This window comes from Netta rufina (genome assembly GCF_964035555.1).
Source record: "Netta rufina genome assembly, chromosome: Z".
NCBI classification, from domain to species: domain Eukaryota; kingdom Metazoa; phylum Chordata; class Aves; order Anseriformes; family Anatidae; genus Netta; species Netta rufina.
The window spans coordinates 37,967,597-37,989,090 of NC_140126.1; positions in this window are offsets into that span (position 1 = coordinate 37,967,597).

The window sequence follows — 21,494 nt, forward strand, 5'->3', positions numbered from 1 at the left end:
AAGTCATAATAAATTTAAAGAAAATGTTAATTTGGGATCAAACATCAAAGAGATAAATCCCATAAAGATTTTACACTCTTCCAACTCCTGAAATAATATGTTATTAAAAGTGAGCTGTGTGATGTCTAACTTCATCACATCATGATGTGATGTCGACGTAAAGCAGACAAAAATTCTAGACTTTGGAACATAAACTTGTGATTTGCTGTGTGGCTTCATGTCATGAAACGAAAACACAAAATTATTTTCAATTGTGTCAGTGGAAGCAGATTTGTAACCTTCCAGTACTCTCAGCAGAGCAAACTTGTTGAGGAATAGACCTGATTCAGATCCCACAGAATTCAACAGATACTGCATCAGGATCAGTGTTCCTTTGCACCTGAAGTAAAATCAGCAATATTCGTGTTTTCACTGACTTTATCTTCAAATGTTCATTTTCTATACCTAGACTTAGCAGAATTTTGAGCTTCTCAAGTTTCTTCTAACTTGGTAACAAATCCATCAGCAATTGACTGCATCTCATCGAATTCAGTGGTGCTGAATTTGCATCAGTTCTTAATATGACATAAAAATATATATATTTACACTGTATAAGGAAATCTTCTGGTACATTCTGAATTGCAGTTGCTTCCTGGACTGTAAACTAGTCACTGGCCTGGTGTTTTCTAAAACCTAGGACAGTGTCAGAAAATCTTTGCAGCTGAACAAATTTTTTTCACATGAACTTCATCCTAAGAAATACTATCCTGAGTTTAACCTTGTTATAAAAGAGGCATTTCCCATGTTTCTACATGGAGAGTACAAGAAATGCTTCTCCTGAAAATTCTCAGAATACTTAATAATTACTGCTTAGAAAATATGACCCCAACAATAAACTTCAGAAATTTCTGTAAGGTAACAAAATTGTATCCCTCATTTAAGCAGTGTCTTCCTACTTGAGGGAGTAGGTCTAGAAAGATAGAACCATAAAGTTATCCAACTTTATATATATATAAAATGTATCCAACATTATATATTCAATATAGAGTTATTAGCTAGGTCATAGATTTAGAAAAACTATTTTATGCATGTCTTGAATCACAATACACATATTGCCATGTATGTGTCCTCTTATTTGCATTTGTATTCAGTAGTTTGACAGTTGAATTTAAATATGCATTTGTATTTTGAAATAGCCAGATTTTATAATGGCATGAAATCCATGAAAATACATGCTTTAATTAATATTAGGTTAAGCTGTGAAGTAATGAAATGTCAATTTCTATTGACTACATGAGGGATTAGCTAGCTCTTTAGGCCAGAAATATGTGCTGCCCAGTAAAGTATAGAATAAATAAATAAAAAGGGCAACTGTATCATCTTGAAGGGATCCGAATACACAACAATGTTGGCACATATACTGGCTGTTAGTATGGGAGTGATTGGAAAAGCATAAAGACATAGGTGAGTAAAAAGGGACTGTAGAATAAATATTAGCAGAAATATTTAACATGAGGCAAGACTAGTAAAAAGGAGCTTTTCTCCTATCCACCAGAAATATGCTGTGTTACTGCAATATATGTTTTCTGAGATATCAATAAATAAATAATAAATTGTTTCTAAGGTGTTGTATCAATTTAATGTGGGAAGAGCTCCTAGCACATTTACAATGTACTTTACTAATACAATAACAATAATATTGTCAAGAATCTAAGCGCTACAAGTACTAAGAGTCTGATAGTGCACACTGCTGGTATCATGCAACTAGGACTGCTGATGAAGCCCATCCCCTTCAGTGAACTGTAAAATAAAGCCCTCTGTCTGATTTACTGTCTCACTGATTTACTCTCTGACAGTATAATTCCACAAGCTATTTTAGTCTGCATTTGGTTAATTAAAAAATAAAAATAAAAACTTGAACAAGAAATTTAAGTTAGTAACATAGAGAGCTGTCAACCAATTTATTACAATTCAAAAACACTGTTTTGACTTACCTTCAGAAACAACACAGCAACAGATTTTTTATTATTATTATTTTTTATTTTTTTTAAGTCTTCAACACATTTAATTTTTCAGCTACAATAAAAATAACAGAAATATATCTCTTAATCCTTTAGGAATTCTCGGCAAGTACTGTGGAAGTCTGGTAGCAAAATTAGCCATTTTTCCTTTGCTGTCTTCAAAAAAACAACAACAACAACAACAACAACAAAACTCTTAAAGTAGCTCCTCATTGTGAGAGATGCAAGCAATAATTGCTAATGAGCCTATTGAGGAAGAAAAAAGACTGCACATCCGAGAGGCAAATGATATCTTTCAAAAATCATAAATGAAGACATGACCATAATATCTGTCTTTAAAAGGTACTGATAATTTTTGTGTCCGTTGAAAGGGTTAAGAGTTTCTGAGTAGTTTTTAGGTCATGTATCACACATGGAGTGCCTAAGCATAACGACACACTTCATTGAACTCTATCTAGCAAGCTTCATGCTTATGAAGGTGTTCTTGATTGCTTTTCATCTAGGCTGCAGAGCGATTTGGTTGGAGGCTGACATTGATTAAGTGCAAGAGAACCATGCTTTACTGTGACAGCTGTTAGGCCTCTGTCAACAAATCAATTGGTCTTTTTCCCATTTTTTCCTGCTTTTTTTTTTTTTTTTTTGTCTTAGCTCTTCTGTTAGCATCTTGTTGTTACTGAAGATGAAAAAGATCTTTATAACTGTCTTGTGATTGAACATTTCATGATTTGCCAATCACGTAAAGTATTTATCTGAGGGGGGAGTGATGATCTCTGTCCTTGGATCCTCCAGGATATGGAAAACACATGGGAAGAAAAAGTATATAATACTGGAAAATATGTTCTTAAAAAAAAAAAAAATGCGCTTTTCATTACATTGCATGAAGAGAAGCAACATATGCCTAAATGGTACAGTATGTGTATTATTGTACTGAATGGTACTGTTCTGAGCTAGGAAATTCGGCTGCAATCAAAATATGCAGAAGAAAGTTTTTTCCTGTTCTTTTCTCCAATACTTAACACCAAGTAGGATATATTTCTGGTCAAAAACCTTTCTAGCTTTCCAAGTTAATTTTAAATGGTGGTCAACTGACAGACTGATTTTGTTTTTTTTTTTTTTTTTGTTGCATTTATTTAATGCAATTATAGTTAATACATTTGATTAATTTCACATATTTTTGTCAAAAAATTTCTACATGAATTCACTTTTCTGCTATTTTTGTGAGACTTTTTCAGACTTCTTTTAAGAATAGAACAGAATTTCCAATTTAGATCATTTGCTATTTTTTCACATTAATTTTTAAAAACGATTAATGAGTCAATTTAGGATAAAGTAATTAAAAACCTATTCCTATACAAGCGTTGTTCCATAGCAAGCAGCATTATCCATATGTTGAATTGTGTGCCATTATTTCATTGTTTCATCATCTAAAACATGTATTTATTTTTTTTTTATCTTTAAAAACTGATTATATTCAAATTAAAATAACAGAGGTAAGTCATTAGTCTGAGTTATTTTCCAAATGTCTAGTACAAACCTAATATCCAGTTACCAGCATGTATCTTTCTGGATTAAAATAAAGAACTGTTCCAATTAAAAGCACAATTAAATAAAATAAAATAATACTAAAAAAAAAAAAAATGTAATGTTATATTGAATATGCAGAGTTTTTAACAGGTCTAAAAATAGAGATAAAAGAGCAGTATTAGTTTTTTGTTGTTGTTGTTGTTGTTGTTTTTGTTGTTGTTGTTTTTTTGGGGGGAGGGGTGCAGAATTCATAAAAATACCATTGTACAGATATTTCGCTTCTAAAATATGAATTAATTAGTAAAAAGCCTGATGGTTCAAATAGTTCAGATTGCAACTGAAAGCATAAGTTTTACTAGAGAAGCTTAGGCAGGCAAGATATTTGCACATACAGATGGTATTCTTCTCAGCGGTGGGCAGTGATAGGACAAGGGGTAGTGGATATAAATTGAACCACATGTTTCAGTAACATATAAGGAAGAATGTTACAGATCTGGTGACAGAGCACTGGAAGAAGCTGCCCAGAGATGTTGTGGAGTCTTCTCTGGAAATATTCAAAACCCATTTGGATGTGATCCTGTGTAGCACACTCTAGGTGATACTGCTTGAGCAGAGGGGTTGGACTAGATGATCTCCAGAGGTCCTTTCCATTCTGTGATTCTGTGGTTCTGTGGTTCTGTGGTTCTGTGGTTCTGTGGTTCTGTGGTTCTGTGATTCTGTGGTTCTGTGATTCTCTGATTCTGTACAAAAGTCTTCAGAACTGGATTCCCTTTTCTTCCAGTTAAAAAAGATAAATCAATCTGAACATAAAAATGCATTGTATAATGTAAAATCTCCTCTCTTAGAAAGTCATATTGATAAAACTTTCAAATCTATGTATTTATGTATATATAAATCTGCCCTCTACAAAGACACTGGGAATCCAATATAGCAGAATTTTTAATAAGGAGAACTGCTCAGATAATGCTTGAGGATTGCAATTCTTTCTTGCATAAATGGTAACCCAAACTGCAAAACAGATACTTTGATACTTTAGAGATGACAGCAAAACAAACTTGAAGTTACCATCAACTTATGTAAAATTTTCTCTGAAATTCCTGACAATACCCATACTTTTCAAGTTGTACAGACTACAATATCATTCATAAAGCAACTTTTATATGATCTGCTAGCTTCACCACACCAATAAGTTCTGCAAGTTTAGCCATACTTCAAACAGATATTTTGTTGCATAATCTAAAGTAGGGTTCTTTTTACATAGTAAAATTCTGAAACAGTAGTGCCATCTATGCAAGATGCCCTACTTGCAATAATTTTTTTCCTTATGTTCAGCCACTCAGAAAAGAAGACAGTGAAAAGTTTTGGTAATAACATAACCATATTTTCTTGCAAAACTTCTAAGCCTTTCCTGAGCAGCTGCTGTCTTTCCTACCAAAGATAAGAGAATATATAATAGAAAAGAAAGTAAACATTCACAAAAACTTAGGGCTTAGGAATTTGCAAATAAGGACAATTTCTTAATATTTACGTAAATACAAGAACTCAAACACCACCAAATTTGTATATATAATTTAAAACATTTCATTATGCATTACATTCAAAAAATAGGGTTCTACCATTGCAGGGAAATTTTGAGCTTATTAGTAATGAGAGAGAGAGAGAGAGAGAGAGAGAGACTGGGAGGGTCGGGGGTGGGGGGGGAGAAGAGCTGGTAATTGAGAAGTACAGAAAATTCCAAGCTGTTGAAATTAATATGAACCAGTTAAAATAGAATGTTCCTCAGTGAAATCTTAATTCTTGTACTTATTGATTGTAATGCTTGCATCAGCTTTTTTTTTTATTATTATTTATGATAATTAAGGAAGAATTAAGGAAAGGATCACATATCTGTCTGATAAATAGTTAATAAAGTCTATTTCAATACTGCTAGTAAGATGCAGTCTAAAAAGTGTTTGTTTGTTTTTTCTCTAATTAAGCATTGTTACATGAGTGAAGTCTCTGAAAACATACAGAATTCTGAAGATATCAAGACCAAAACATATCATGATTTTCTGCCAGAGTTACTCTCAAGCAAATATACTGTACTGGTGATTATCAGAAACTTCTGACTGAAGACAAGAAAACCAAACCAAACAAAAGCAAAATAAAAATAAATTAAAAAAATAAATTAAAAAAAAAAAAAAGGTAAAATAGCCCTCCAAAGAAACCATGGGCAAGTGAGACAAACACTCTTTGTACTTTTATCTATCATTGCATAGTAAATATTGCATGGTTCCTAGGTTTAAGTGAGAGTGGTTCACCAATGTCACAACTTTCTGGAATTTAGTTTGGGTTCAAAATTTTTAAAAGTAGGAAAGCATATTTATCATGCAAATTATTCTAGAAGATAATAACCTCATCATTAATACTTCATTTGAGTCACAAGTACAGTTGATTGGAACTTCCAATACTTTCGAGAATTACTGGCAGTTTTAAAAGATGTGTAATTCTCACTTCATACTTGTAAGCAAAATTTAAAGAGGAATTCACTTAATTTGGGAATTCAGGTCTCAGAAACAAACAAACAAACAAACAAACAAAAGTATTCAAAGATCAAGGGAGCAAGACATCGTTGTCTTTTCCTTTGTGATCTACAACAAAGATTTTCCAATTAGGCTGTATCCAGACAGCAAGGGACATAAAAGAAGTAAATGACAACTAGTTGCACTTGTAGCCATGGGAGAGCAGGGATCTTTCAGCAAAATCAGTTGTTACAGATACACTCAGCTTTTTGACATAAGTCTTGCTTAGGCTTATGAACCACAGTAGGCCTCTATGTTACTGCTCTCTGAATGGTTCCCTGAAACTCGTTAACAATAGAACACCAGGTGGGTGCTTAGGGGCATGACCACGAACAAATGGTGTACAGCCCTAGAACAAGTGACCCATTGAAATCCTTCATGGAGAAATAACAAACTATATCAAAAGGTCCAAAACAATGTGGTAAGATTCTAAGTTTGACTATGATCTTATCACTGTGTTGTATAAATATATATTTATTGCACAGCAACTGATCTTCCCTTGAGCTGGGATACCCCTCAAGGTTAGTCCTCAAAGTCAAAAGATTCTTACTATGTCTGTTGGTACATGAAACTGTAATATTTAAAGGCACTTGATTCATGTTAAGATTTAGCAACTTAAATATGCAGTAAACTAATCACTGTAACTGCAATCATAAACATGGAATCACAGAATGGTTGAGGTTGGAAGGGACCTCTGGAGATCATCTAGTCCAACCCCACTGTCAAGCAGGAACACCTAGAGCATGTTACACAGGATCGCATCCTGTTTTGAATGGTTTTTAATATCTCCAGAGAAGAATACTCCACAACCTCTCTGGGCAATCTGTTCCACTGCTCAGTCACTCTCACAGTAAAGAAGTGCCCTCTCACATTCAGATGGAACTTCCTGTATTTCAGTTTGTGCCCGTTGCCTCTTGTCCTCTCACTGGGCACAACTGAAAAGAGACTGGCTCCATCCTCAACACCCTCTCCTCAGATACACATTTATGAGGTCTCCCCTTAGTCTTCTCTTTTCCATGCTAAACAGGCTGAGTTCTCTCAGCCTGTCTTATAATCCATCGTAATGAATTAATGATATCAGTCTACATACTATAAAAACTAGACTGCTGATATATCTCTAAAATTGTGTAAGTGTTGGATATCAGTACATATACAACATCAGAAAAGGAGGACTGAACAAAAATAATATTTCGATGGCTAACCCTGCCTGCTTGGGATATTCATTCTGCCATTTAAGTTTCCAGTGTCTCACGCATCTAAACATTGCAATTTGACACTAACATTAAAACTCAGATAGTCTGCAGTACTATGCACATTCTTTGTAGTCATTCCCAATTTATCTGAATAAATAGATGTATCGCTTTGAAGTCTGCTGCAGCACCAGAGTACTTCTTACCCCAGATCCTCCATGCCCAGCTCAAACTGCATGACAGCATCCTTAGAAGAATTTAATTCCCCATCTTACTCCTGTCAGGTTATTCCTACCTTTAATTTTCCTCAGTCTGACTGTTTATAGCAACTAATTGAAAAACTCTTGTTAATGTAATAGCTGGGTTTCTCATTCAGGTGACAAAATTCCTTTCTGATGAAAATTGGAAGGACTTTAATTATGTCTAAAATTAGATTATTTTAAACAAACAAATGTCATCTGGTCGAGTTTCATTCACTGAAGAAGCCTCCTAAGGAAAAGCCATGGTACAGAACACTGCTGTGCCCTGCTGTCCTGTCTTTACCATTCTTTTGGCAAAGGTATATATAAGATCCTGGAACAGCAATTAATTTATATATACCTATAAGCATATTCATATATATATATACATACACACACACATATGTATTTAAAAGAAATTAAAATATATATATATATATATGAATGAGAATTTTTCTCTCAATACAGTAGAACAAAGATAATAAGACCAATGGGTCACTTTCTTCCAATGAGAGATGCATGGGACTATGATACTACATGATTTTAATTTATTTTATTTTGGTTATATGACAAAGCTGACATTTTTTATTTTATTTTATTTTATTTTTTTTCTGTCACAGGTAGCTTCAGTAGAGAAATACACAGTTCATCAATCCACATTTCTCAACATCAATCTTCTTCAGTTCTCCCTCTTCATTACTTGTATAAGTCTCTACAGGAACAAGTGTGCCTTTTGGGTTTGGACTTATTATGGTGTTTCCAAATTAAAGAGTAATATGAAAATGTAAAGTCCAACTAAATGTTATTTCTACTTGCAATGCAAGATAATTTAAATTCAGATTTTTCCACAAGCCACATCAATTTGTAATGTCGTCCCTTCTGGAAAAAAATAAAAAAATAAATAAATATTCTCACTTGCAAATAATAAGAATAATGCAAATCATATTCTAGAATCTTTATTCATTTTACCTGAAACCCATTACTAAGAAAAGTTTTGTAAGGAAGAGAAATAGTTCTCACCAAGACCCTGATACCTTCTTTCAGTTACAAAACAATTCTGAGGACATCTCCTTACTTGCCATAATTACTAGTTTTTCTTTAGGTATTTTAATCAAATCCTGCTTCAATGCTGTCCCTCATCAGGAAAGGCAATGAACATGACTTTTTATGGTGATAAGTTTCCTGGCTACCAAGGGCCTTTTGACCAGAGTTGCCTGTCACACACAGACTGGAAGACTGAAGTGCCAGAATAAATGTAAAAATGTTAAAAAGTTACAACCATACATATATAGTATAGGCATTTTCAGAGTCAGTATTACAGTGGATAACTGTCCAATATGACATTTAGAAAACAGACATTAACCCTCAAATCAAAGGGAAAGAGAAACTGATCATTTAAATTAACTAGGCCTTTCAGGGTACTCATATGCTTGCTGATAAAATGGAAGAATTTATGTAAATTCTATTCTACTGTGATGTAGAAACAGGTATACTCCTCCCACAATAAATAAATAAATAAATAAATAAATAAATAAATAAATAAATAAATAAATATAGCAGTACTGTTTCCACTCTCCACTGGGCAGAAGACAATCACTCCACTCCTAGAGAAGAAGAAATAGAAGAGGATCGTGTTTCTTGCAGAGTCCATCTCTGGGAGTCTGGAAGATCCAACAGGGGAGAGAGAGCAAATATAGTATGACTGCCTGAACTCTAATAGACATCTAAATCTCTGTCTTCAGCAGCTCTTTTTTATAATGTAGATATTGAGCTGAGGGGTTCTGCATTAACATTAAACATTTGCTATTGAGGTGGTTAAGGAAACCTGATTTCACATTCCTCTGGAAGCATCAGTATGTTTTTTTATAGACTCATCCACAATGCTTTCAGTGGAATTGTGGAATTTGTTGATTTTTATGATAGACAACAGTTATGTATCAATCACAATGAGGAACAATGTATGCTAATAGAACTAAATTAAGTGTCTAGTACACAATGGTAAACTTTCTAGCTTATTCATCTGGATGCCTCAAAACACACTTTGCTCTAACTTTGGCAATTTGTTGCTGTCACGGGGAATTTTTTGTGAAGGAGTTAATATTCTTCAGCTGTATTCTTACTTATTTTGTCCCTCTGTTCTCATTAAAAGTTATAAACTTCTAGAGCAGAAATAAATAAATAAATAAATAAATAAATAAAATGACAACAACAAAAGACCATAATGACACATAAATGCATTTCTGTATGATTATGATATCTTCTTTTTAGAAATTAATAAAGAAAATAATTCTCCCTGGTCTCAGAGCTGTATTTTGACCTTTCTCTTTCTAGGGTCTAAATACTGAATTCCAACTTTAAGGAGAAAAATAGATTTGGATGTGGATTAATTGGTCTCTCTTCTCTATCTCAAATTCAACAGAGTTTGTTGATAAGTCCACTTAAATTCATCTCCATTTTGAAGGAACAAAAGGTAGCCAAAGATACCATATAAACACTCAGTAAGCATTTGCTAATTTTGATTAGGGCTATCTCTCCCCTTTATTTTTGTCTCACTGAAGAATAGTTTTAAGGGTTTTATATTTTAAAACTCTATATCTGGGGAGTTGGAACTAGATGATTGTTAATGTCCCTCCCAACCCCAACCATTCCAGGTATGGGGCACTTCATGCCCCATGAATATGTATGAAAGTACATATTCATGTACTTCATTCCAGGTATGGAAGTATGAAATACTTCCATACCTGGAAGTATTTAAGGCCAGGTTGGATGGGACTTTGAGCAATCTGGTCTAGAGAATGCATCTCTGCCCATGGCAAAGGGGTGGGAATTAGATGATCTTTAAGGTTCCTTCCAACCTGAACCATTCTATGATTATATGAATATCTGAACAAACAAATAGTTGATCTCTATCTTTTTTTATAAACCCTATGTAAGTATTGAAAAACTGCAACGAGATTTCTCTAGAGCCTTTTCTTCTCCAAGCTGAACATCCCCAGCCCTCTCCTTTCCTCAAAGGGCAGGTACTTCAGCCTTCTGATCAAAGTACATGTAAGTATACATGTAAGTATAATTTTCAAATCTAATTCAAATTTAAAATAATTTTTAAATTTTCAAGATATGTCCACCAATAGCACCAATGTCTCCTGCCTAGGTTCACTGGTTTTCTAGCAACTTTCTATGCTCTGCATGACAACCTGCTAGAATGGCTTTGAAAGGCATTACAACCTCACTTACAGACTATCAAAGATGGGAGTACAACACAATCTACACAATCTGAATTTCTCATCATGAAAACATAACAGGAGTGACTGAAAAATTAAGTCCGCACATATTTACATTTTGCATTGTTTATTTGAAATGTCATTACACATTACACACACACACAAAATAAATAAATAAAATAATTATTAAATATATATATGTATACAGGGATCCCTTAGCTGCACCTGTGCAAGTTTCAGCATCCATTTCTGGATCAAATACACCACAGGAATGCCACAATAAGCTGGAACACGAACAATAAGCTGGAACTCTGCTTCTTTGAGGAGAAGCAGACGATTGCTAAGCTTGTTCAGCTTGCTGAAGGAGATGGCTTTGGGGCCATGTAGGAGCAACACATACCCAGAGAGTCTCCTCCTTTGAAAGTTTTAAAGATCTGATTGGATAAGCCTGATTGGATAAGCCTTGTCTGAATTAAGGATTGAGCCTTCTTTGAGGAGGAGATGGCTGAAGAGACTCCTAGTGATCTCTTCTAGCCTGAATTATTCTGCCATTCTGTGATATCAGAATGAACATACCTTGCCTCTTGTGGGTTTAGTTTTCTTAAAATGTGAATTAGCATTTAGATATTATTTAGATATTCATAACATTCTATTATAATTTTTGTCTTAATTAAAATTCAAGAGAAACAGAAAAGGGGGGGGGGGGGGGAGAGAGAGAGAAAGTACCTAGAAACAAATCTTTTAGCAGGTTAAGATCTCAGATGATGTGAAGAATATGAGATTACACTAATGCAAACATAGGGGAGTTACAGAATTTGGAACGAAAATCTTTAGATCTCTAATAACTCATGACAGCATTCTGTACCTACTTTGAGTAAGAAATCTAGGAAATCAGATGTACTGAAAAACACTCTCTAATAACTAGAACTAAAATCACTTAGTCCTACCTTTAAGCTAGTCCACCACTAAACCATGCTACATTTACACATTTTTTGAAGATGTCCAGGGATGGCGACTCAACCACTTCCCTGGATAGTCTATTCCAATGTCACACAACCCTTTCAGTAAAGAATTTTCTCCTAATATCCAACCTAAATTTCCCCTGTTGCAACTTTAGGACATTTCCCCTTGTCTTATCACTTAGGAGAAGAGCCTGATCTCCACCTTGCTATAACCTCCTTTAAGGAAATAATAAAGGAATAGTGAAGTACAATAAGGTCTCCCCTGAGCCGCCTTTTCTCCAAGTTAAACAACACCAGCTTCCTCAGCTGCTTCTCATAAGACTTGTTCTCTAGACCCTTCACCAGCTTTGTTGTTCTTCTTTGGATATGCTCCAGCACCTCAATGTCCTTTTTGTAGTGAAGAGAAGTGCACTTAAAGTGCTTTGTAACACAACTGGCTTCTAGCAGATTTTTCTCCAAGTTATTCTACTTTTACCTTAAAGCTCAGTCTTAATGCAAAACATCCAGAATGAAATCCTAGTAACAGAGAAGTCAGTGTTCAAAATTTCAATTTATTTCCATAAATCATAACTGCATCTTTGGATTGCAGCTGGAATTTACTTGCCTTCAGATTTTATTCTCTAAATCCTAACTTTCCCAGAGTTCATCATGGTGAGTAACCTTGAACTTTTCATGTTTGATGTGTTGTACAGAAAGTTTTCCAGTTAAAAAAACTTAAAATATAGCTGATGCTTTACTGGTAAAGGCTATAGCATTAAAGACATATGTTCAATTGCTGCAACAAAAATGCACACTGGGTACATGGTAATAAAAGAAAAAACTTATGAACACATTTGAACTGTCCTATGATTTATTTATTTATTTATTTATTTGCCTTACCTATAACATGCTCCGATTCTTACTGTGGTTTATTTTTTCACAAAAGCTAATAGGTTTATTATAAAAGGACTGGGCCTAGCATTAGTTTGTTTTAAATTAACTGAAGCTAATCTATTCCATGCTCATCAGTACAGAAAAAAAAAAAAAAAAAAAAAAAAAAAAAGTGACAATTTCTTTTATATACTTTAATGTATACCTCTAATTTTTATTTTTTTTTTATTTATTTATTTATTTTCACAAAGGTCATCAAAATAAAAAGAACAGTGAGATAAAATTGCAGACAAGTTAAAAAAAATGAGACTGACATAGTAAAAAGCTAAAATTAGAGACAGTAGTTACACCATTCCTCTAATGCTAGTTGTTTTCCAAGTGCTACTTGGAACTGCATAATAAATTCATTTTTCTGCTTTCTTTACCTGAAGGTGTATTGGGTTTATGTGGTAAGGGCTTGGTAATGTGGGGGGCTGTATAAGTGGCCTCTATAAGCAGAGCCCAGCAGCTGTCCCATATGAGATCAGAGCCAGCTCCAGTTGGTTTCAAAAGGGACCCACCACTGGCCAGGGCCAAGACAGTGAGAGGTACTGGCTGGACCTCAGGGAGAGCAGATTGAAGAAATTGAAAAAAAAAATGCTGCATAACAGCAGCTGGGAGAGAAAAGAGTGAGAAAATGTGAGAGGAAATAGCCCTGCAGACCCCAAGGTCAGTGCAGCAGGTGGGCAGGAGGTTCTCCAGGCACTGAGCAGAAGTTCCACTGCAGCCTGTGAAGAGGCCCCTGGTGGAGCAGGCTGCCCCCCCTGCAGCCCGTGGGTCCCACATGGAGCAGATCTCCACACTGCAGCCTGTAGAGGAGCCCCTGGTGGAGCAAGTGGATGTGGTGGAAGTGTTAGGGACTGACTGTTGTAAACCCCATTCCCTGTTCCCCTTTGTTACTCGGGGAGGGGGGGGGGAATGGGGGTACTAAACAAAGGTGGTTGGGTGTTTTCAGTTTGACTTTAGTTCGTCAGTATTCTAGTCAGTACATTGTCAACAGTCTAACCCTTTCCATCATATTATCTCCCCTTTCCTTTTGAAGAGGGGGAGTGATAGAGCATTTGTGTTGGAGTTCAGCTGCCCAGCAAGGTAAAATAGCCACATAAGGTTAGTTGTCTCTTTCATATTCAGACATGTCAGAGACTTCACTGAAGAGAGTTAAAAGTGCTAGTGTAATGCCTCAACTAATTTCTAGAATATTAAGATTGTGGCTGAAAATATGAGAAGCTTTTGGCAAAGACCCAAAAGAGCCTTAGTCCGCTTCTCAAAATTGAAGAGGTCATCTTTAATAAAATTTCAAGTTGAATTTAAGCAAGTATTTATCCATTTGTTTTGATTAGCAGGTGCTGAAATCTTTTCCTGAGAGTTTTAATTTTAAATCTAAACTACATTCTGAAACACCAAGTTGAAGAAAAAGTGCTCTCTGTCCATCTGTATACACATCTCCCTACATGACTTGGACTCACATATCTACAGAAGATCTACATGCAGATTTGTTTGTGTACTTTAAAAGTTTTGCCTTAGCTATGTGAGCTGTGTTTTCACAGTATATTAAAATGTCATTCTTACAAAGTACCAATGCATATCATATCTTCACTAGAGATAAGTGAATTTATCATGCTTGGTAATAACAAAGTGAATGTATCAAGCCTTTTTTAGTAGGTTTAGAAATCATTAAGAGCATCTTTGACAACATTCATTGTGACAGACCCTCTAAACATCAATATACAGTGGCACATTATACATAGTTTTACTGAATGACTTCATAATTATGTTATGCTTCGTTAGATTTACATGATTTGCATAAAAATTTTAAAATGTATATGTGTGTGAGCATATTTATGTGTATTGTGTATAAATACATTGTTATGCGTGTAAACTTACCTGACTTCTTTCAAAGCCAATGAAGGCCAGTTCAATCTCTAACATTCTGGCTACTATTTATATGTCTTCTTTACACTTTTATTTAAAATATTAATAATAATTAATAGATTTTCCACTCCATATAAAATGTTCTCTTGCTCTTTTCACAGCTCTTTGGATATCAAGCAACTCCTGGCCATCTCCATCTAAACAAATCATTAACACTTCTAATAATTCTTGTTCAAAACTACCATACCATACATAACCCTCATGATATATGCTGTGAGGCTGTTTGTAAAATGAATTTTAGAAAGCTACACTGACATTAACCACTTTGTTTAGGTAAAGGAAAATATTTCTATTGGGAATTCTACAAAACATATGTCCTAGAATTTTTGTCTAGTTAACTAAGTACTGCATAAAAATAGCAAAGTATTAGCATGGCATGTTGCTTTTATATATAAAATCTTTTCATATATGTCAAACCTTTTACAAGAAATGGAAGCATGCATTACTACTTTTACCAGTACCAACAATCAAACAACTTCCTGTGAAAATATTATGCAAGTTTACAGTCCTATTTCATGAATTGCCTCCCTCTGGATTATATGAAAAAACTCCCTGAAATGCTTGTTGTAAATAATACCTAGAGTTATATCTTGGACTAGCATATTTTTCTCACTAATTACATTCAGTAAGAGTCTTGCAGGAATATATGGTTACCTAAAGAACAGTAATTTTCATTATATTCATCTATTCAGATAAATGCTGAATCTATTTGGTAAAAAAATTACACCAGATCAACTTCCTTCTACTTTTCTAGCTATCCAATAATATTGGATGGACAGCAGAATGTTTCCGCTCCTCCACACCCTCTTTTTTATCTTTAACTAAGGCTAGATATATCTGACAATAACAGCTGGAAAAAGTCCTAAAAAATTATCTCATTAAATGAATTCAGAAAGCATCTCTCACTGTGGCTTGTGTATGCTTTATGCCCTATCTTTTCCCTGCTCACTCACAAATCCAATGGCATTACAGGATCTACAGTATTTTGGCTTGAACACTTCTTGTCCTCTAAATCAGAGAAAACAGCAAAAAAAATTCATAACTTCTGTGCACAAAGGCAATGGCCTGTAACTTCCCTTTAAGGGTAGCTACATGGACATGCTGCTGCTTTCAGAGGGGCACAGATACTACTGCAAAGTCATTTCTGTGTCACAGGCAGAAATGGACATGGGCAGATGTCTTCTCTCGCCTGTATTGCACATAGCATTGCCTAGTAACTCACATGTTTGTTTGAAGGAATACGATTGTCCTGGTTTCAGATAGGACAGAGTTAATTTTCTTCCTAGTACCTGGTAGAATGCTATGTTTTAGATTAGGATGTGAAGAGTGCTGATAACACACCGATGTTTTAATTGTTGCAGAGCAGTGTTTACACCAAGCCAAGGACATTTCAGCTTCTTACTCTGTCTTGCCAATGGGCAGGCTGGGGGTGCAGCAAGAGCTGGGAGGGGACAGACCCAGAGCAGCTGACCCAAACCAGCCAAAGGAATAGCATTTGCAAAAGGAATTCCATACCATCTGATGTCATGCTAAACAATATATAGGGGTGGCTAGATGGGGGGAGGAGGGCTGGACTGCTCATTGTTAGGCTGGGCATTGGTCAGCCGGTGGCGAGCAATTGCATTGTGCATCATTTGTTTTGTACACATTATTAATAGTAGTACTATATCATCATTATTATTGTTGTTATTGTTATTATTATTTATTATTATTATTATTTTCCTGTCTTAATAAACCATCTTTATCTCAACTCACGGGCTTCACTTTCCCATTTCTCTCCCCCATCCCAGAGAGTGAGGGGGGAGGGTGACCGAACGGCTGTGTGGTGTTTAGCTGCTGGCTGGGTTAAACCACAACAACGATGTACTGTAGTTTTTCTTCCCTTTCAATATACAAAATCTACTTCTGCAGTACTATTTGTGATTCCCGAAAATAACATGTTTAGAAGTACAATTTCCATTGGAACTGCTCCAGTGAGCACTGGGAACCTTACTTTGTGTTTCCTAGCATTCCTCCTGGGTTTGGAAAATTTCGTTACATTGGTTGCACGCCTACTGTATTTTCAGGCTCTTCTTGTGACTGTATATTCTGGATTCTGGCATAAATGCAAGAATTCCCAGAGGAAGGGCTACAGATATAGGTCTATGGTGTGCACACAGTCTAGTCCTAAATTTCACAGAAACTCACCATGGATGGTTATGACAAAATTACTGGCATCTAGCCTTTCCTCCATAAGTATGTTATCACCCTCTCTTTCAAAATATGCCATATGGACTGCTGAGAAAGTGGGAACCAGTGTTTGGAAAGGAGCTCTCTGTCTGGTAGTATCCACATCATTCCTCTGTAGACAGAGCCACACTTACCACTTTGCTGAAAAAAATAAAAATAAAAATATCTGTCTAGAGTGGGAAAGAAATTTCCATGAATAAGACAAATGTAAAAATTGTTAGCCATTATATTGGGCAATTGAGCACACCAGAAAAAAAAAAAAAAAAAAAAAAAAAAAAAAAAAAAAAAAAAAAAAAAAAAAAACCAGGAAAAGAACACAAGGTAGTACTACCATTTTGAAAGAAGTAAGATTCCATAGAGCAACGACACCAGTCATTTGAGAAAAAAAAAGTTGTGTTTTTGTAATAGGAGGTGTTTTTTGCAGTGGAAAATTCCTTTAACCTTGAATATTCAAAACTGATTGTGCAGTGCAGCAGTGGGGAGTAAGTTAAGCAGATAAGGGGAAGGTCCCACTGTCGCAAAATAAGGAGGATAGCTAAGAAAAACAGGATGAAAGGTACTATATCAGTAAAAACAGAAATCATGGGCCCTCTAGTCAAGAGAGAAGAAAAAAAAATAATAATAATAAAAAAATAATGGTTTGTCTAATGAAATTGTACATATATGGTACAGAAGTGTGTCAAGTAGGTTATAAACCTTTAGTACTCAGCCAATGAGGAAACGGGAAAAATCAGGTGTCAGGTAATAGGGAATGTAAGGTTATGGTAAACTTTTACTGGGCACTCCTGCCTGCAGGATGCCTGCCATTGCAATTGCAAATAAAATAGCTTCACAGACGATCCTGTCTGAAGAAAATAATTGAGATTTTTCTCACAGTCATGGAATGTTTAAATGTTACTCAATAAACATCGTGTTTAAATAGTTCTAGTTTCTTCAAGAAGAGACTTTAACACATTTATTTATAAGTGGTATAAGGCTGGAAAAGATAATGCAATTGTAACACTCTTGAGTACAATCAGAATTAGGATGTGTCCCCTTCCCTCCTGCCACTCCCATCATCTTTGCAAAGGTGAAGTTACAGTCTCCACTTCAAAGGCTTGCTTTTAAACAGAATCAGATTGCAAACAGAAGCACAGACATGTAATAGGCAGCACTGTTAAGGGCCAGAAAATACAGCTGTATTTTTCAAAAAGACATTGTCATTTAAGAGGCATATGAAGCTTTTTGGTTAGAAGTGAAAAACTGCAGTGTTTGTTAGGGCAGTTCCATAACACCATTACTTTGTGGGACAGCAACTGTCCTCATTGTAAAGTTTGGTTTATGTAGCTTAAGGTAATGTAGGGATCAAAGGCTTAAATCTTAGAAAGAGCAGCTTCAGTCGTTTCAGATGTTTACTTAGTTCCCACTTGGCTTCACCATGCAGAGCTGTTGCCTTTGGATCACAAGAATTCCAGTTCAGCTCCCAGCTATGACAGCATACAAAACACATTCACAAAAATTCCAAACACCATATGGGGGAACTCTGCTAATTGGAGAAATCTGCTTGGCTTTCAAAGGATATACACAATAAAAGTCAGAGGAAGGAATCTGAACCCTGTACAAGAGAAGAGATTACTTTGTTTTCAACAAAGCAGCTGAACTTAGGATAGAACTACATTTTTGTCTGGAAAATCTTAGAACATCTTGAAGATCATCCTTAAGTAGATGCAGTATAAAGCTGTCTCAATTTTTAAACTGTTTCAGTAAATGTATCATAAATCAGAAACCTATTAACTGGGTTTTGGGAACTACAAAGATGAAGAATTGTTTTTTGCAAGCAGCTTGCAAAGGCATTTTTAGCAACCAATTTAAATGGTTTTCTTTGCCCTCCTCTCTCAAGACATTAGCATCTTGTTAAAAAAAAAAAAAAAAAAAAAAAAAAAAAAAAAGTAATTAATCTGAAATTTGCAGATCAAAAATATTAGCATTCTTTCAATTGTTTAATTCTGACTAACTTTTTCTATGATATGCCTGGCTCTTAATCTCTCATTTTTGCAAAAGGCAAACACCAAGAACTTACAGCCTTTCAATACACTCCTCTTAAAGAGGAGTCTTGAGAAGTTGGGCTTTTTTTTTTTTTTTTTTTTTTTTGTGGATTTTTGTTTCTTGTTTTTTTTGTTTGTTTGTTTTGCTTTGATATACATAAGTTAAGGCTGATAAAACTTTGTTTGTTGAAGAACAAAAACATGATGAACAGCACTGTTTTGACAATTTCTTGTCCTGTTAGATTTATTAAACATACCTCCCACTAGCTTTTGCAATGAGGTGTCACAATCTTGTATATATTCAAGACACTAGCTTTTGCAATAAGGTGTCACAGTACATACAAGACAGCTTCACAATATCAACTGTTGATCTCAGTGATGTCCTACTGCATGAGTAATCCTCACAAATGTGTCTCATCCTGTACTTGTCCTGTACATCACTGTACTTGTCCTGGAGGGAGACTCCAGACAGGAAAATGGAAGTGAAAGAGGAGATGGTGAGGATGTTAGAAAAAGCAGAAGAATGTGTAGCCACATACCAAAGGGCAGACTTTGGAACTAGCAAATCAACAATTAATCTTAAAAAAATAAAATAAATAAAATAAAATAATAAAATAAAAGCCTGGTCAGCAGAAAATTCATTCTAGAAGTAACTATAAAAAGTGTTTATTGATGCTTTCATTTTGTTGATCTGTTTTTATGAACTTTTATTGCAGGATATCTTTTGTTATCCACACTGGACCATCACTTCAAAAAAACTTAAGAAATAAAATTAAATTTCTAAAGCCAATTAATATTTTATCAATATTCACTAAGATCTAAACAATAATGATGAGACCTATCCAAATCCATGAAATTTGGAACTGCTCCTTTGAGCCAGAAATATGCCACAGGGACTTTGTCAGAGTAATAGAACCATTATTATTATTGCAAGCATGTTCAGTCTGAGCAAAAATTACCACTGTCATATAAAGAGAAGTGTGGCGTGTATCCATTTCAGTTCCTTCTATTCAGAGGGATTGGAGGATAAAAATACACACACTTTCACCTAATTTTCCCATACAAAAACTGTTATACTATGAGAAGCTACACCAGATCTGTCATATCACACCCTGTGATGTGGCAACACCTTGTGATGTGCAATCCATCATGAGCCAACTAAGGGAAAGTTATAAACCACCTGGGATCACTAGAAATCTATGAAGTTTAGGGAAGAATAAAGACTGAGGAAACCACAATCAGAAAAAAAAAAAAAAATAATAATAATAATAATAAAAAAAAATCCAGTGAAATCCCATGTACTTTTAAAAACATGTAAGAGTTCAAGAGAAAGAGGAATGATGATAGATAATTCCTCCATCATGCAATGTCAACCCTGTGCAAAGCCATTTTGTCATTCATGTAACCAAGAACTGAAACTGTGAATAGGGTCATGGGGCACTCCTATAAAAAGTATGAAGTGAAAAAAAAGAAAAGAAAAAAGGAAAAAAAAATGTATCAGAAGAGAATTTATTAATTTCCAAAATAATAATAAAAATAATAATGAATTAAAAATAGTTTTAACACCAAAATGAAGTAGTTACTTTGGTAAATAGCAGCAACTGCTAATAGAAAAGACACTGTTTATTTCTTTCCTAACTTTTCTCTGTTTTCTTCAGGTTCTCCCAGAAATGTGAGAGCTCGCACGGGCCTCTGTGTATCTGTTACAGCAAAATATGCTCCCACCTACCATAGAATAAATTAACCCTTCCTCTTGAATCTGGCACTTCTACAATGTGACGGCTGCTCTGTTCAACCCAACCAATATTTTGTTGATTGTCCTGACCTGTATAAATCACCTAAATTGTATCCACATACATGAATATCCATGTTATCTACAACATTGGTTCTTCAGATGAGTACCACAGAATATCTACTTTTGCCCTTCAGTATGAATTTCTTGCACTTGTCTTAGAGCTGGGGTGGTAGTCATTCACACTTGTATTAGGTTGAGGCTGCTAGCAGCCAACTTTCTACCCAGTTGTTTACTTACACCTCCATCTCAGCAGGACCAGGGGAGAGCCTAGGTGTGAAAAGCTGATGGATTTAGGTAATGACTGGGCGGTTACTTCCCAGTTGCCATTGGAGGCAAAACAGACTCGACATTTAGAAATAATTTATTGACAATTTTTGTCAAGTAAGAGAGTCTGCATATATATATAATTACTGTTGCCTCCCTTTCCCCTCACTCCAGACTCCTCTGATCTCTTCCACTGGTTCTATTATGTCACTTAGTCACTTCAGCATGGCAACAAGCAGTGAGAGCATGGAGCTGTCATGGTCAGTATACAACTGTTCCTCTCTGCTTCTCCTTCTTTCTCACACCTTTCATCGCTTCCAGTTTAGGTTCTCAACAGGCTGCAGGCTGCTCTGTTACAAAGCATCTCTTCTTTCTCCTTCTGATACCTAGCATCCTCTGATCATATTAATGCAACAAAGCCTGGTCCAGCCTCTCCTGTTGATATGTGGGTACAGGAAACAGGGTCAGAATATCTGTGTACAATAGAATGCCACATGGGCAACCAAAGAATCTGGGTGTGGCAGGAAAAAACTTAATCACAGTGGTAGTCTTTTTGCCAGTTGAATCTTGAGGACTGAGATACTGCAATGCATAGAGTTACTCATTATGTTATTAACAATGAAAAGATATATATTATTTAATTA